Below are 18,701 nucleotides of genomic sequence, written 5' to 3'. Positions count from 1 at the left end.
TTTTTTTTTTAAATAATGTCTAAATGGACCGAATAATTCGGTTTAATTTGGATTCGGTCCGAATTATTCGCGATTTGTATTCATTTTTGAAAAAGTCGCGAATTTTAAAGAATTTTATTTTTAATTCGGATTCAGTCCGAATTTTTGATAAAATTCAGAAAAATTCGGTTCGGCCGAATAATTCACGAATTATTCGGCCGAATTGATAACTCTGGTGCGAGGTGATAGTTGCCAAGGTATTTCCCACTTTCCTCTTTCTTTTGCCCTTCTTCTTTTATTATTCTTCTTCTTGATCCTTTCCTATATTCCTTAGGATGGAAGGATCGTCGCCTTGGAGAGCCAAGTCAGTTCCTACGAGCAAGAAATTGCACAACAAGATGCACTAATTCAGGACCTGACCCAGAGGCTAAAGTAGGTTGGACTAGCATCTGTGGATTCCCCAGTGCTTCATGAGGATGGTTCAGGATATGGTTTAGATGATGACTGCTGACCCATAGAGATTTATTCCTGTATTTCCTGTAAACACAAACACATGGATATTTTCTTTCTTTTTTTTTTTTTCCCTCCCCTTGTTTGTTCATTATTTTATTTCATCATCTTATGAAAACTTACTTTTGGCACAAAGAAAATCTTTCTCTCTTCTTTTTTTGTTTGCTTGCAGTGCTTAGGCACAATCAATTCCATAACTTAAATCATAATTTAGAATAATCGGCATAATAAGAAAATCCAAATACTTCCTCATTCCATTGCCAAGTGAATTATATGAAAAGAGGGACCACCTTCCTACCACAAACAAGATAGGTGAATAATAAGGTGGGGAGACAATTTTTGAGGTGGGTGAAAGTTCACTAACTCTTCTGGGTCCGTCTCCTCGAGCCCATATTGTTGGCTGATGTACATAGGAAAATAAAAGGACATGTGAGTCAATCCCATCAATCTGACATAGTTATGGCCAGAGGTTTTTATCAAAAAATCCTCTTGTGGCTTCCCGGGACACCTCCATGCGATATCCTACACTGGCATTTCCCGCAGGTACTTTTCCCAATTGGTGATAAGGTCGAATTTTGAAACTTCTCTCTTATCTCGGCAATAAAAAACTCTAAGAGAGCTTCCCCTTAGTGGTGTGGTGAGCTTCAGTTTCTCGAGGAGCCAAATCTGAAAAATAGTAGGACTCTCCTAATAATGATCTAGTCTGAATCTATGGCCATAGCTTATGTCATCAAATCCCTTGAACTTTTCTGCAAGAACCGTAGGGACGATGTCACCTCCCTTCTTCAATTGTTTTACTACCTCAATCAGAACAGATGCTGCACCATGCCCGAGAGTGTCGAGAACATAATGAACCATCATGCAAAGTAAATAAGCATTCAAGGATCTATGTTGATGGGTTCCTCCCATTGTTAGACATTGGATGAAGATCTGAGCCACCTTCAGAATGTCGATCTTCCCATACCTGACAAACTGCTTTACTTCTTCTTCTTTCCATCCGAAGAAATCCTAAATTTTCTTTAAGTAATCTTTCTTCAAAGAGGGTTGGAACAAACTGCCTTTGGGTGGGGATAGCATACAAACTCGGAATTCTTTGATAGGTGGGCAAATCTCTGCTAATCCAAACCGAAATACATGCAGGTTGGTATCCCAGTGTTGAGTCACTTATCGGAGTAATCGGTGATGTAGCTTCATACATCCAACTCGGCCAAGAAATGACACATTCATGAATTCCAGCATTCCTGGTGCCCTCATATTTATGTCTAAAGTCCATTTCCTTAACGTCTTATCTAATGAGCCCATGAATTTTCCTGAAACTAATACAAACAACGAGATATGATGATTTATCAATGCATTACTCATTAGCTAATGATTCAAACAAGCCTTTACCATTGTTGCATTAAGCTCTTTTTTTTTTTTTTTTTTTCGACTTTGATTGACCAAAGGTGGAGAACAAACTAGCCTTGATGAACTTGTGCCGGGTGGCGATTTTCTTTTAGGAGATAGAATCCTGGATAAGAATGGACGGACCATAATTGAATGACAAATACCTAATGGCCTTACATGCCAAATGGCGATTCCTGGGGGATAGAATCCTGGGTAAGAACTGATGGACCAATGGGTGGATGACAGATACCTAATGGCCTTACATGCCAAATGGCAATTCTTGGGGGACACAAACTATGATGATCTTTTAAGATACCTTGATTATTAATTAAGGAACCAATTTATTGCATTTAGATGGTTGAGACAGCACTTGCACATGTCAAGTTGCCTATGTATCTCTCGAAAGGAATCAGGTCTGGCGTAGCTCAGGCTATTCACCCTTTCAGACATAATAATTCTTGAGTTGATCCATGTTAACCAGTCTGGGTATTTCTTCGCCGTTGTGGTCTACGAGTTTCATAGCTTTTCCTAGTAGAATTTCTTTAACAGTGAATGAGCCGCTCCAGTTGGGCTTGAATTTTCCTCTTGGGTCATGAATTGAGGCTCTTTGTTCTCAGAGAACAAGTTCATCCACCTCTATATGGCGGGGCTTCACATTTTTGTTAAAGGCCTTGGCCATTCTCAGTTAATACTTCTTCAAATTATCCATGGCCTTCATGCGCCTTTCATCAAGAAAATTGAACTAGTCATGTCTGGCCTTCACCCACTCTCCTTTAGGTAGCTGACTATCAAGATGCACCCTTAGGGATGGTACTAGGATTTCTACGGGTAGAACTTCCTCACCCCCATATACCAAAGAGAAAGGGGTTGCCCCTGTCGAGGATCGTATAGAAGTCCGGTATGCCCATAAGGCAAGGGGTAGCTCATTAGTCCAATCCTTGTCTGTTTCGGCCATTTTCTGCAGAATGACTTTGATATTCTTATTAGCTGCTTCTACTGCCCCATTGGTCTGTGGCCTGTAAGTGGTAGAGCGATGCCTTCTGATACCAAAATTTGTACAGATGTTATCAGTCTTGCCCCAAAAATGGGATCCCTGATCTGATATCAATTCTTGAGATACTCCATATTGTGCAATGATATTTTCTTGGATGAATTTGGCTACCTTAATAGATATGAGGACCGTATAGGACTGAGCTTCTACCCACTTGGTGGAATAATCAATAGCTATCAAGATGAACTCGTGGCAATTGGATGCTTTAGGGTTGACCTTTCCAATGATATCAATAGACCAAGTGAAGAATGGCCAAGGTGAACTGAGTGAATGCAACTCTATTGGCGGGATATGTATGATGTTAGCAAATATCTGACACTTATGGCATTTCTTGACAAAGTCCATGCAATCTGCTTCCATTGTGTTCCGGTAATATCCTAGCCTGAGGATCTTCTTAGATAACATCTTGGCATTCATGTGGGTCCATAAAGACCTTGATGAATTTCTTCCATGATAATTGTAGCTTGTTTCTCATCTACATACAACAACTGTATTCCATCATAGGATCTCTTGTATAACAAATCCTCTTGGAGAATAAACTGGCTGACCTATCTCCTCAGAAACTTCTTCTCTCTGTCAGTTGCTTCAATTGGGTACTTCCTTTCCCTAATGAAATCCACTATGTGAGCGAACCAAGACCAACCATCCACAATGAGAGAGTTTACAAAATTTTGATAAATGGGCCTACTTCTTTGTTCTACCAAAAATGGTCAAACTCTAGCCATAGTGTTGCACTCTACCATAGAAGCTAAGGTTGCAAGGGCATCAGCAAACCTGTTGTTATCCCTCTGGAAGTATTCGAACGAGATCTTCCAAAGTGGTCAATCACCTTTTCCAGATGTTCTTGATATGGCTTCAACTTTTCATCTCTAGTTTTCTACTTTCCTTGCGTCTGAAAAATGACAATGGATGAATCTCCGTAAACCTTGATCCTTTTCACCCCAATGGTTAAAGCAGTTTTGAGCCCTAAAACACAGGCTTCATATTTGGTAATATTGTTTGTACAGGAGAAGTCGTGGCGAAATGATGAAGGCAAATAAATTCCATCAGGAGTGACTAGCAATATTTCCACACCACATCCCTTCTAATTGGCTGCTCCATCAAAGAATAACTGCCATTCATTAACTGAATCTTCTTCCTCTACCGTTGTGATTCCTTATCGAGAAAGGCATCATCCAAGGATCTTCCTTCTTTTGTGGGGTGAGCAGTCAAATGATCAGCTATGGCCTGGCCCTTGATAGATTTCTTAGTAACATAGGTAATGTCAAACTCTGATAGCAAAAGTAACCAACAGGTCATCCTTCCTATTAAGGCCGATTTCTCAAAGAGATATTTGATGGGATCCATCTTTGAGATCAAATGCACCGGATAGGAAACCATGTAGTGTCGCAACCTTGTAGTTGCTTAAATCAATGCAGCACAAGTTTTTTCCAAAGATATGTACTGGGTCTCATATTCCAAAAAAATTTTGTTGAGGTAATATATGGCATGCTTTCCCCCCTTTTCTGTTTCCTTTTATGCTAGCAAAGAGCCCATGGAATATTCTCCCACGGACAGCTACAACAGAAGTGGTTCTCCTTCCACTAGCGTTGTCAATATTGGTGGGTTCATAAGGCACTCTTTGATCTTATCAAAGGCTTGTTGGCATTGGTCATTCCATTTCGTGGGCTGATCCTTCTTCAGCAGCTTGAAAATTGGTTCACAGATTGTAGTCAACTGAGCTATGAATCTACTAATATACTGGATATGACCCAGAAATCCTCACATTTGCTCTCAGTCTGAGGCGTGGGCATTTCTTTAATTGCCTTGATCTTGATAGGGTCAACTTCAATGCCTCTGTCACTCACCAAGAAGCCTAACAACTTTCCCACCATTACCCCAAATACACACTTCTGAGGGTTCAACTTCAGCTGATACTTCATGATTCTTTCAAAGAATATCCTTAGTGCAGGAATATGCCCTAGCCGATTTTTTGACTTTACTATCATGTCGTCTACATAAACTTCCACATATTTGTTCATTATGTCATACAATATGGCCGTGGCTGCTCTTTGATAAGTTGCCCCAGCATTCTTCAATCCAAAAGGCATTACCTTGTAACAATAGGTTCCCCATCGAGTGGTGAAGGTTGTTTTCTCACAATCCTCTGGGTGCATGCTTATTTGGTTGTATCACGAGAATCCATCCATGAATGATAACAAAGCATGCCAGGCCGTATTATCCACCAATACATTAATGTGAAGTAATGAAAAATCATCTTTGGGGCTTACTTTGTTAAGATCTCAAAATTCCACACACATTCATACCTTGCATCTTTCTTCGGTACTGGTACAATATTGGCCAACCGTTGGTGGTACTTCACCACTTGTAGGAAAATTGCATCACAACTTCTTCTCTGATCTTCTCACTCCATCCTGACTGCATTCTTCTGAGCTTCTGTTTTACTGGCTTTGCCCCAAGGTAAGTTGGAAATCGATGTTGCACGATGTTGGGGTCGATAGCAAGCATATCCTTGTAAGACCAAGCAAAGACCTCAGTGAATTCCTTCAAAAGATTAACCATTCTTATGCTTCTTCATTATCAAGGGTAGTGCCAATTTTTACCTCTCGAAGGCATTGGTCGGTTTTTAGATTAATAACCCAAGTATCCTTACGGATGGGTTGGGCTTTCTTTGGTTTACATTGTTTTGTTAGTTCTTGATATTTATTAAGATCATCGTTGGAAAAGGAGGCAAGTCATACTCGAAATCAAAAATTTCATTCATGAAAAGAAGGAGTGATAGACTTGACATACAAAGACATTGGACTCTCCTCAAGAGGGGAGGTTGACATAGAATCATAAACAACAGACTCAACTATAGACTCAATAACTGGCTTGATGCTTTCACCACGGGTAATCAGACAAGTTGACTCAATAGCATGAGCAAACTTGAAGTTTTCCTTAATGCTTGTCCAGTTCAGAAGTGGTTCAGTGGCTTGATGGATGAGGAAATGTGGCAAAGGGCCTTCTTCTCCTTCTGAGAAAGTTGCTGCTATTTCTTCAGTGACATAATAGTTCCTCTGGACAGGTGCCCGCTTTTTCATGAATACCAGCTGATCAATCTCGTGCTCTTGGAAGCTGAACTTTCTGAGAGGTGAAGATCAGTGGAGACTGCTTAATCCCTTTTCTATGAAGTCTATCTTTTAAAATCAATTTCCAATTGGGTCCAAAATTTAGGGATTCAATCGTAGGGAGTAGGGGTGTCAATTCGTGGCCCGAACCGGCTAGACCGACCAGGACCGACCGTTTATAGATCGGCCCGGCCCGGACCATTTATTAAACCTGTCGGGCTTGAGCCCAGCCCGTTTATAAATGGTCAGTCTCGGTTTTGCTACTTGAACTGTCGGGCACCCGACCGAGACCGATCGAATAACGCCCGACCGAGACCGGCCTATTGTGCACCGACTTGGCCCGACCCTTTAATGATTGTAGAATACCTATTTTACCCCCCCCCCCAAATTAAAGAATAAAAACTAAAAAGTAAAGACATGTTCACATTTTAAATAATGGTTATATTTGGTATCATTTATTGATTTATTGTCATTTTTTTGGGCTTGCATGAGTGGGCCGGAATATAATAGTACATTTTAAAGAGGGCCCGTTTAAAAACCGGTTAAAGCCCGTTTAACATTAAACATGTCCGTAGCCCGGTTAAGGCCCGACTAAAGCCCGATTATAACCTGAGACCGACCGACCGAATATAAAGTGTACCATGCCCTCAATAACTAAGCCCGATTAGTTAAATGGGCGGACACGGTGTAGCCTTTGAAAGTCTTCAAGCCCGATTAAGCCCGACCGAAACCGAACCGGCCCGACCGGTTGACACCCCTAGTAGGGAGCTATTTTAGCTTCCACAAACAATTTCCCACCTTAGATTTCACCATGTCCCTATACCAACTGATTGTTACCCTAGCTGAAATTTACAAGTTAAAGTTCAGATTTCTAACCTTCAATTACATCTTCTTGGTACATGCATGCAGTTGATCAACAGTCCTTTACTCAAGTCTTCAGTTGGATCAAGACCAAAGCAGCTTCTCCTTGTTGTGAGTAGCACATGACACTTGCATGCATCCATATGTATAGCAGCCATGGCTGAACAAGAGCAGCTGAAGCAGTGTACAGTAGCAAGAAAGCTGTTGCACCTCTTCTTCTTCTTTCTCCTTCTTTTCCCTTGCTTCTTTCTCTTTTTCCTCTCCTTCTTCTCCTTTCCCATTTCGTTTCTGTTCATAGCAATAAGAGGAGAGAAAAAACTCTCTTTCTCCTCCTAGTTATAGGCTAAATAGGTTAGGGTCTGTTTGGCTGTGAAATTTTTACAAAATTCCCATTTTCTTTCCTAATTACTTAGAATTTAATAACTTATAATATAAAATGTATTTTGATATAATCACACCTGCATAATTACTTCCAAACACTTCCTTACTCATGGTAAAAAGTGTATGGAAAACCCCTTTCAATTGGTGGGGCCCACAGAGGAAAATCCTCAATTCTGGGCATTCTGTCCCCATGATAGGCAGGCCGATTGGACAGAATCTCTCCAGCCGGTTATGCCCAGTCTAGCCTTTGCTGTCCAACTTCTGTCCCAGTTTTACTCACCTTATTTGGGACCCCTTTTACCATTATGAGCACTCCCAAGCCCCTTCAAAACCTTCATTTAAATTGCCAATTCATTTTCTCACACCTACACATTGATATATTATTTCTTTCCACCAAATACCCTTCTTCATAAAATTCCATCTCTAGGACTTGGGGTTATGAAGTCAGGGTGTTACATTTTCCCTGCTCCTTACAAAATTTCGTCATCAAAATTTGTGGGGCAACTACTGTCCAAATACACCAGATCTTTTCTACCTCACTTTCATTTATCGTTCATTCATTCTTGATCCAACCTCACAATTATTTGTGGATAGTATATTAATGGGTTAATCCCAATCATATGCATATATGATCATATTAAGATCAAATCACCTTCATTAAATTTATGATCATAGCTTCCTTTATCTTCCTTGGTCATCATTATAATTTTCTTCTTTCTTTAGATCATTTCATCAAAATGATAAATTTTGCATTTTTCACAATCTCTCAGTTCCAAAGTCCCAATAACCTCAATGAATGGATGATTTACTTCTTCTGCCATTTCTAATCTTTGTATATGTATAAGATTATAAGTTGACCCATTAAATTCTTGTCCATCAACACTTGCTACTTCGAGCTCTTGTTCTAAAAATGTTAGATCAAACACCAAGAAACACGAATAATAAAGAGACAATAGATCCGTACGACACAGAGATTTAACGAGGTTCACACACCAGGGTGGTGTGCTACGTCCTCGGGAGAAGAAGAAGATGATTCACTATGCAGAAGAGAGATTACACCCTAGTAGCAGCGAGGAAAAACTCGCCCTGAAACCCTAGCTGCTTGAAAACCCTAGAATACAATGACTTTCTCAACAAGCAACAGTACACTATATATACTCCAAAATCGTGGGTCGACCCATCGGGTCATGATGGATCCAGTCTAACCATACCGCGGGGGCTTCCATCACAGATCTCAGAAAATTTTCCATTCGGGTCGCCACCAAAATATGTCGGATCGGGTCAATCTTCAAAACGGGTCAAGAATTCGAGACAAACTTAACAAAAAATTTGACCACCATTATTTGTATTATCATCAATCATAAGAAGTATGTCATATTTTATTTCCAGTCATTTCTTCAATTTCAACATTAGGTGATATGCTTCCAAACTTATGAAATTTCCTCTCAAAATTGAAGATTTATCTCTTTAAAGTACTCTAATATTCCCATATAGCTCATTGCATTAGTTATTCATGAATTCCATATTCATGTCAGCTCAAGTATACTCATATATATCCTCTTTTTTGAGTTACAAAACCTTGACTTGTAATAGCCTATTTTGAGCATTAAATATCCCTTTAAACCTCATATAACAAGTCCTGAAAAATTGGAGTTCATCAGACCATTTTAGTCAAACCGGCGGGAGACAACCAGCGGGAGAAATTTCCCGATAGGCCGACCGGTTGGACAGATTTCTCAGGCTTCTGAAACTGAACCCAAGAGCGTTTTAAACACTCTTATAACTTCCATTTCTTCTTCTACACTCACCGGTCTATCTCCAAACTTCAATCTAAGTTGCATCCCATCATTTCCTACCGTTCTCTTACATCATATCCACTCAGGTATGCGGATTCCTCGCTTATTTTACTGGTTCCATTTGTGAAAAGCGATTTAGAATGGAATGGGCTGCTAGTTAGAATGGACACATGGATGATGGATCAATCCAAAAATATACTTTGATCTAAAAAATAAAATATAACCAGAACCAAAATATTGCCAAATAAATGATTCAATGTTAAAGGCAACCCGAAAATAGTGATCCAACCACTGATATCATTCATTTCCAAAAAAAGAAAGAAATAAGCATGCATATTACGATGAAAATTAAGGCCAATGGGGTAGGCATTTGGGTTTATTACAAAGATAAAAGGAAGAAGCAAGCTATAATGAAATTAAAGAGATCAGGTAACCATGATAGCAAGGTAATTGGCATTTAATCTTTTAATTTGAGTGATATCCAAGCCTATGATGCAAGCACAACCATCAAACAAGAAAAGCAATAGAATGTGATTTCATAAAAGAGACCATTAGATTCTTGTACAGAGACAATGTGAACCATTTAGAATATTAGTGAAAGAAGGTAAAGCTAACTCAAATAACCATAGAGGTGAACAGGGGATTGAACAAGGAAGGTGGATTATAAGATGCACCATGTATTCATTAAAAAAATAAAAAATAAAATAAAACACTAGCATTAGCCTCATTGGGAAGCATTAAGAAAGACGAAAGGTCTACAAAGAAACTGAACAAAGATTTCTACAGTCTAAACATCTTATATCATCACTGAAAAATCAATAAAAGAGACAGGGAAAGAAAGAAAAGAGAAGAAACATATTTACATGCTTTGGAGCTAACGACATATCACAAAGATTGATCACAGTATGGAATATGTGAGATTAAAAAGCAAAACAACATTTGCAACATGTATTGGAATTAAAAAATCATGCCATAACAAGTCATTGAAGAACTAACAAAAAATAAACGAGAAGAGAAATTTGATTTTCAGCCTCTTACGACTAAGAAAAAATGCATTACAGATCATCCTTGAAAGTAAAACAAGGATATAGATCATTAGTAGTTCTAGGATGAACCAAACAACGAGAAGGTTTTGCAGAAATAGAAGTGCAGCCATGGGTTTTCAGAAATTTTTTTGATCTAGCAATTTAACTCATCTGTGAAAATGGTCAGCCATGCCATCTATGAAATCACCACTAATATGCTAAAACAAATCCAAGAAAATTATCTTAATGTATAAATAGGAGGAGCCTTACCTTCAATCTTCAAAGATGGCTGGCTGTTCCAAGTTATAGATCTTCTGTTCTTTCCCATGATCGAAGGAACTGATCTGTTCCTACCGAACTCCTCACCTGAAGCTAAGATCTCAAAATCACCCCAGTGAGAATTTCTTCTTTGAAATTGCAAGTTCTCAAACCCTGCTTCCTCTCCTTCTCTCTCTCACTGTCTCTTTCAAATCTGCAACTCAAAGGAAACTAAGAAGAAACCCCTACCCTTTCTCTTGAAGCTCAAATTAAAAAAAAAAAAAATAATAAAAATAAAAAAAATAAAAAATAAAAAATAAAAAATTATGCCTCCCTCCCTTGTAGTTTGCCGAAATTACATGTTGGTCCAAAGGTTTGAACGGATTACGTCCCCCTCCCTTGGCATTGACGGTGTGAGTATGCTGTTAGTTTTAAATAGCAAAAGACCATATTATCATTTAGTAGAAAATGGTCTAAATAAGATAGGACCATTATACCCTTCTGCACTTCATATACCCAAAACACTCAAATCCCTAATGAGTTGATTTCCTATTCAAAATCTATGAACAGATGGATTACACTATAGGAATTAGAATAACTAGTTCTTGTAGAATAGGGTTTCAAATAGGTTTCTAAAGATCATTATAATTGATCATAAAATCTCTGGTTCTCATGTCCGAATTTATTGACAACTGAAGTGGGAAGAAGTGCAAGATTTTATCTGTTAATATGAGGGGATTGCAGAAATCAAAAAGGGTTTCTTGGGCATCATATGTAAACCATTGAGGTAAAACACGATTTCTTTATGGAATTGCGTTTTTTCTGCAGCAGTAAAAATCCTTAAAGCTGCTTTCTTGCTTAATTAATTTACTCTTGATGTTTATTCGGTTTCAGTTTCCACTGACATTGATGCATTAATCAAAGTAAATCGATTTGAATCGATATGATCGATCATTGCCGATTCCTAGGTGAATCACAATCTTTGGAAACCAAACAAGCAACTAAAACCTCCAAACCAGTTAGAATGGAAATTAGACAAAGACTGATTTATTAAGTTTTCAAGTTGTAACCCTAGGCCTAAAGAAAAGAGGAGAGGGAGATTAATAAACCCCCAAATTCAATTTGTAAAACAGAAAGGTAGATGTAAATAGATGGTGAGAGAGATCAGGAAGGTCGGAGCGTGATCATAAAGTAAAGAACTCTCTCTATATATATATATATATATATAACAGAGAAAAAGAAAAGAACTATATAACAAAGAAAAAGAGAGGTTTAGGGTTTCAGGTTGTAGCAACCACATATTTTGCTCAATTGGATTGAAGATTAAAATGCAGAGACAGAACTCTGCAAAACATTCTTCAGAGAATTGAAGAAGCAGGGTAGTTTGCCATCTTTGGAGTTCAAATGGTCTTGGTCCCGCCAAAGCTCAGGGTAGTTGAAGAGAATGAGGCAGGTTTAAGAAGAATGCAACCCTCTTTCCAAAAGGGTATATTGGTAAGTTCATATGCATATAAGGGTATTTTCGGCATTAAAAGGTATCATGTAAGGTGACGTCATCAACTAATAGTCCTAATTTCACGGGGACTAATAGATTGGACCTAATTGTAAGAATCTTAGAAAGTATAGGGGAGGGGTGCGTAATTCGTTCAAACCCTTAGATCCACATGTAATTTCGACAAAGTACAGGGGAATGGGGCGTAATTTTCCCTAAAAAAAAAAAAATCTTGTGAGTGTGTCCCTCTTTGGGCCAGCGAACTCCCTCTAAAAAACAAAAAAAGAAATAAAAACACCTTCTAGCTTGCGATTTCTGAAACTAAAACCTTTCTCTGTCCCTGATACGATCCATCTTGAAGAAGAAGGGTTGGACACCTCAACAGAGGATGTGGCAAAGACTAACAGATTTGGGACCCACACGACATTCTGCAAGAGAGAAGAAATGTCCTTCAGCATTAAGGGACTACGTGTAAAGAGGGAGGAATAATTCTCTTGGGATATGTGGAATTATGATTGGACATCATCTATAGTAACAGACAAGGAAGAATGTGTATAAGAGAACATCTGGCACAATGAAATGGGGAGAATATTATTGCCTTCTTTCTTTGGAGGAGCTACCCTCAAAGCTAGCAACCATTCTATCCCAAATTGTTTGAGTTTCTCCCATCAATTTGGTGCTTTCATTGAGAATATCTGAAAGTCGCAACAAACATGGCGGAAGGAACTCAGCTGCGATAGGTGGATGAAGCCCTCAAGACATTGGGAGATACAGTAATGGCACAAGGAAGTCAGTTGGACTCACTTCAAACCAGCTTTACGGAGTGTTTTATGGAGCAGCAACGTTCCATCTCAGAGCTCGCAAGAGGCTAAACTGACAGAATCATGGCGAAATTTTTTTCAATTGCCACCACCAAGAGGATTACTCCCTACTCCTCCATAGGCACCACTGGCACTTCCTGCCCCCACAAACTCGGATTCCGATCAAGAGGCTATCGCTAGCGGAGATGCAACAACATCGTGAAAAGGGATTTTCCACAATTGCGAGGAGAAATTTTCACCCGGACATTGCTGTAAGACTCGGCAACTTTTGTTACTAGAGTATGATCAAGGTGATACGTTGGCTGAGTCTCCGAGAGAATTGGGGAGCAAATTCCCGAGAGAGTTACCCTTCCAATAGCAAAGACCACCACTGAGCTATCTTACCACTCTCTGATAGGGGGAAACTCGTCGACTACGATCCGTTTCATAGGGTTTGTTGATGGTTACCCTATTCAGATCTTGATTGACAGAGGCAGTACTCACAATTTTATACAGAGCCGAGTTGCATAGCATTTGGGCCTTTCCATTGAAGCATCTCCAAGCATAACCGTCATGGTTGGTAGCGGCAACCAAATGGCTTGCAAAGGACTGATTAGAAAATTGCCAGTTAAGTTACATCCCCACTCTTTTCAAATTGATGCATATGTGTTATCTCTATTTGGTGCAGACCTTGTTCAGCCAATATGAACAGCAAAGGGGAAATAGGATCCCCTTGTCTCAAACCGCTCTCCGCTCTAAAGTACCCAATCGGGCCACCATTGAGCATAACTAAAATCTTCGCAGAGACCAGCGTCTGGTGCACCCATCGAATCCAATTCTCTGAAAACCCAAACTTTCTCAGCACATGGTGTAAGTGAAAATACCATTTTTCTTACCTTTTCTCTTATCTCCTCCTTCTCCTCGTCTGCCTCGTTGCTGTGGTGAACCAGGTCTCCAAATATAGTCTGGTGACTATAGGGGAATGGGGAAAGCATGATGTTTGGAGTCGCCATTTAGAATTTAGGGCCTAGAACCTTATTGTGGAGCTCAATTTCAATCGAGGGATCGAGCTCGAATAGGGGGTGGATTCCTATGAAAGGAAGGAACCCTCGAATTTGACTTCATATTTTGGTTTGTTCCAGAGATAGGGGTCTGTGTCAAGTTACGAGTGTGGGAAGGTGTTAGGCACCTACCTCGCCTAGAATTTCTGGTCTTTTTACTAGAAGTCTGGTTTTCGAATATTCTCCCCCGAGAATTTTAACAGCATAAACTAGCATGGAAGTCCTATTACGTGAAATAACGCAAATATATATATATATATATATATATATAAACTTGCATGAAAGAATTGTAGGAAATTATTGAAATATCATATAAAATATAGATCTATATTAAAACCACATGAAATAATAAAGTCTACATAAAATAGTAGAAAATACAATTATCCTATCTACATACACGTACAATGCTCCATGACATGAAAATTATAACCATTATTTCATGTGAGGAACATATACGATAACACATAAAATGATGAAACATGTTACGTTTGATGGACATATGCTAAAATTAATACATGAAATAATAACAATAAATTATTATTTTATACAATAGACAAATAAAACAATATATACAGAGATGAGGTATGTATTATACATGAAAATGAAATGACAATATAATATTTACATGATAATGACCGATGAAAACGGTAAATTTGTTGATAATTTTCCTCGACTCAGGGCAACGATTTAATTTTTTTCTCTCTTGGAGAAATTAAAAACTTTCGGCACTTGGGTAAGAAAGTTGGCAAAGCTTCTATGCTAGGGTGTGACTATGGGTTCTGGTTTCCGGGAATCTGAGTAGAGCTTCCATACTATATTTCTAGAATCAAAATTAGCTCTGGAAATTTAGGGAAGGCTTTCCCGCCGTATTCCTAGGGTCGGAATCAGCTCTGAAAATTTGGATAGGACTTTCACACCGTATTCCTAGGCTTAGAATTAGCTCTGGAAATTTGGGTAGGGCTTCTGTGACATATTCCAAGGGTCGGAATCAATTCTGGAAATTTGGGCAGAACTTCCGCACCGTATTCCTAGGGTCGGGATCAGCTCTGGAAATTTGGATAGGGCTTCCATGCCATATTCCTAGGGTTGGAATCAGTTCTAAAGGTTTGGACAGGGCATTCGCGTTGTATTCCTAGGGTCAAAATCAGTTCTAGAAATTTGGGCAGAGGTTTCGCACCATATTCTTAGGGTCAGAATCATCTTTGGAGATTTGGGTAGGGCTTCCGCGCCGTAATGAAAGTATTGAAATAAAATAAAAAGAACTTAAATAGAAGTTCGGTACTAACCTGATATGGGCGACGTGGACTTCCAGAAATGGGGCGTAAACTCAGCTCAGAGTTCCTATAGACTTTGTTTTTCTTTCTCCTCTCTCTCTCTCTTTCTCTCTTTTTAAGGCTCTGGAACAATTTTTTTTCTTCAGGCATTCTCCTCTATTTTTTTTTGGGCATTTTATAGTGACTCAGGGTCACTATTTATAGAAGGAAGGAGGGGTAGTTGTGTAAAAAAAACCTAAGAGCATCTAAGGAGGGCCAAATCCGTGTAAGCCCCCCACATATCCGTGTAAGGGCTTACACAAATGTATAAGTCCTTACACAGTCTGTGTAAGGGCTTACACGGATGTGTAGGTATCCCTCCCCTTTGTGTCGTTCCGTGGTGTATTGAAACAAAACGTGGCATCCCGTTAGGCTTTGAAATACCCTGTGTCACTCCGTTACACTTCTAGATACTCTCATAGACTGGGCGGCTACTCCCTAGCCTGGGAGGCAGTAGCCTTGTGGAAATTTTTATCACATAGGTTGGTCGGCAAGACAGAGTTTGGTTTTAGGTAGTTTGATTTGGTTCAGATTTAGGTTTAGGTTGGGTTTAGGATTTGATTTAGGGTTTAATTTAGGTTAGGGGTTTTGATTTGGGTTTAGGGTTTAGTTTAGGTTATGGTTTTGGTTTGGGTTTAGGGTTTGATTTAGGGTTTCATTCGGGTTTAGGATTTGGTTTAGGGTTTAATTTAGGTTAGGGTTTTGGTTTGGATTTAGGATTTGGTTTAGGGTTTAATTTTTAGTTCGGGTTTAGGATTTGGTTTGGTTCAGGGTTTGGTCTGGTTTAGGGTTATGTCTGGTTTGTTTTAGGGTTTGGTCTGTTTTAGGGTTTGGTCAGGTTTAAGGTTTGGTCTGGTTTGGTTCAGGGTTTGGTCTGGTTTAGGATTTAGTTTGGTTTAGGGTTTGGTCTGGTTTAGGGTTTGGTTTGGTCTGGTTCAGGGTTTGGTCTAGTTCAGGGTTTAGTTTGGTTCAGGATTTGGTTTGGTTCAGGCTTTGGTTTGGTTTGGTTTGGTCTGGTCTAGTTTGGTTTAGGGTTTGGTTTATTCTAGTTTAACTAGTTCAAAGTTCAGGTAGGCATTACAGCGTATCCGTTTTTTTCATACAAGATATCAATGAGAGCATATTTCCAAATATTTTTTAATAATACGGGAATCGAGCACCTGCTAGGCTCAATTTTCGTATTCTAGCAAAAGGTATTAATGACCACTTTCATTCAACTTCTTCGTATCATTAAAATATCAGGTTTGACCGATCGCAAGTTCTGGGATAATCTAGACTTGTGCCAAAAATTCAACTTCTTTCCAAAAGAGAAAATATGTCTCCTCATTACCCGTAATTCATCATTGCCAAGGGGGGGACAAAATTTGGTGTCTACATATAGAAAATAAAATCCCAATCAACTGTATCATAGGCCTTTTGAATATCGATCTTCACCCCCATACCGCCCCCTTTGGTCGCAGAGAACATCATATTAGACAACTCTGAAGCAAGGGTGATGTTGGAATGGATGATTTTTCCTTTCTGGAATGCTCCTTGCTCCTTCGAAATGAGACGAGGCATCACCTCTGATAGTCTCATAGCCATGATTTTAGAGAGAATTTTACAAAAAAAAAATTGCCCATGTAAAGGGGGTCTAAATTTATCTAAGGAATTTCCCCCTTCAATCTTGGGAATTAACACCAAGAAATTGCTATTTAGACCATAGGGCATATGACCTCTACTGAAGAAGCCCCTAATAGCATTACAGACATCATCAGAGATAATGTCCCAACAAAATCTGTAAAACGTACCTGGAAATCCATCTGGACCCGGAGATCTCTCTGGATCAAGGTCCCAAATCACCCTTTTGATCTCATCATTGGATGACATTGCATGCATCCTCCATCTATCTATGTCCTCCAACACAGACAGAATGTAGTCCAGCATTTCCATGTGCTCAATAGTAGAAGATCTCTTGAGAAAATTTTCATAATATCCCATAACAAACTCCTCCAGCAGCATCTTCTCAGTGATCTAACCATCTTCAGTTTTCAGGCTTCTAATGGTATTTTTCATTCTTCTCACCTTCATAGCCACATGGAAGAATTTTGAGCTTTTGTCACCCTGTACTCTCCATCTGATCTGAGCTTTTTCAGCCCAAAACTTTTTATAGCCCTCCAGCGCCTTCAGGTACCTAGTTTTCGCATCGGCTTCGCAAGCAAAAACCTAGTCAGTCATACCATTCTCCTCAATCTCCTATTAGATCTCCTCTAGCCCCTTTAGCACCTCCTCCTTTTCCAAATTCACATTGGGAAAAGTCTCTCTAACCCACTTCTTAATCACATTTTTCAGTTACTTTCTGACTAAACACATAGAGAGTTGATTCGTTGATCCAGTCATCCCAGGAGTCTTTCATAATTTTACGAATTTTTTTGTGATCGGTCCAAGATCTTTGAAACTGAAAAGGGCAATTTGAAGGCTTCACCGATGCCTCTGACACCGCCAACAATGGTGAATGATCAGACGCATCATTAGATAACACCTTTTGGTGGCAATCTTGAAACACAAAGAACCAGTCATCAGTGCAGAAGCTTCTATCCAACACTGCCACTACATTACCTCTTCTTCTATTATTAGTTCTGGTAAACTTGAGGCCCTGCGAAGGAATCTGAATAAGGGTGCACCTATCAACCATCGCACCAAACTCTGCACCAGAGCCCAAATTGAAAGATCATGGGCCTCTTTTTTCGTGAGCCTTCAGTGTAGCATTAAAGTCACCAGTCATCAACCAAGGGGTGCCCTGACCAGGGTTCGAGGCAGCCAAATTATTCCACAGGTCTCCTCTAGCAGCCCTGAAGTAGTTTGCATGAACGAAAGATAAAACAATTTGGTTCTTCTGCCACCACAATGCAGCCTGATGTGTTGGTCAGAACAAGAGACTCCTTGTGGCTTAGGCATGCCCCTTCTCCAAACCACCTACAAATTTGGCACCTTATCCGGTCTTTTATTGTGAATGAAATCCGTATTAAAGCCAATATTATTAAAAACTCTCTTCAAAAATTTTTGCACCTCCAACATCGATTCGGCTAAAAAAATTATTTCCGAGGAGTTCGCCCTAACAAAATTCCCTAAGGCCAATCTAGCAGCTTTCTTCTTCATTCCTCTAATGTTCCAAAATAGTATCTTCATAGTCACTTTTTTAAAAGGACCAATCTGTCAGACTTACGAGAAGCCTGCTCATGAGGGATTGTGAACTTCCCCTTCTGTTGTCTTCTACCCTCCCTAATATTCTCGATCTCTCTAGCAGCTCTATCCACCTCTGCCACATCTTCATGATACACAATCATTGCCCCATCCCTGTACTGCTGATAAGTTCTTATGTTATTGAAATGAAGCTTGTGCCTCGCACCCCTTCCATCTCCTTGACCACCACTCCGACCTTGACCAACGTGACCCCTCCAACCATTGTCGACCAGGTCATGTGCCCCATCCTCCTCTGCGATGTAGAAGTTTTGCCTGTGTTGATTGATCTCAGCCTCCTCTCTTGGAGTAGATATGTGATCCATATCAGCCCCATCATCTGACCTAGATTCTGAGTTGTTTGAGTGTGCCAATCCAGCCTCATCCAAGCCGTTAGCAGCACCAATTTGTTCATGATTTGTTTCCATAATAGAGTTCTTCTCTAAAGGAAGGATAATA

The sequence above is a fragment of the Macadamia integrifolia genome, unplaced genomic scaffold (genome assembly GCF_013358625.1).
Source record: "Macadamia integrifolia cultivar HAES 741 unplaced genomic scaffold, SCU_Mint_v3 scaffold830, whole genome shotgun sequence".
In the NCBI taxonomy this organism is placed as follows: Eukaryota; Viridiplantae; Streptophyta; class Magnoliopsida; order Proteales; family Proteaceae; genus Macadamia; species Macadamia integrifolia.
The sequence above is the reverse complement of the archived record's forward strand: the minus strand, read 5'-3'. Positions refer to the sequence as shown.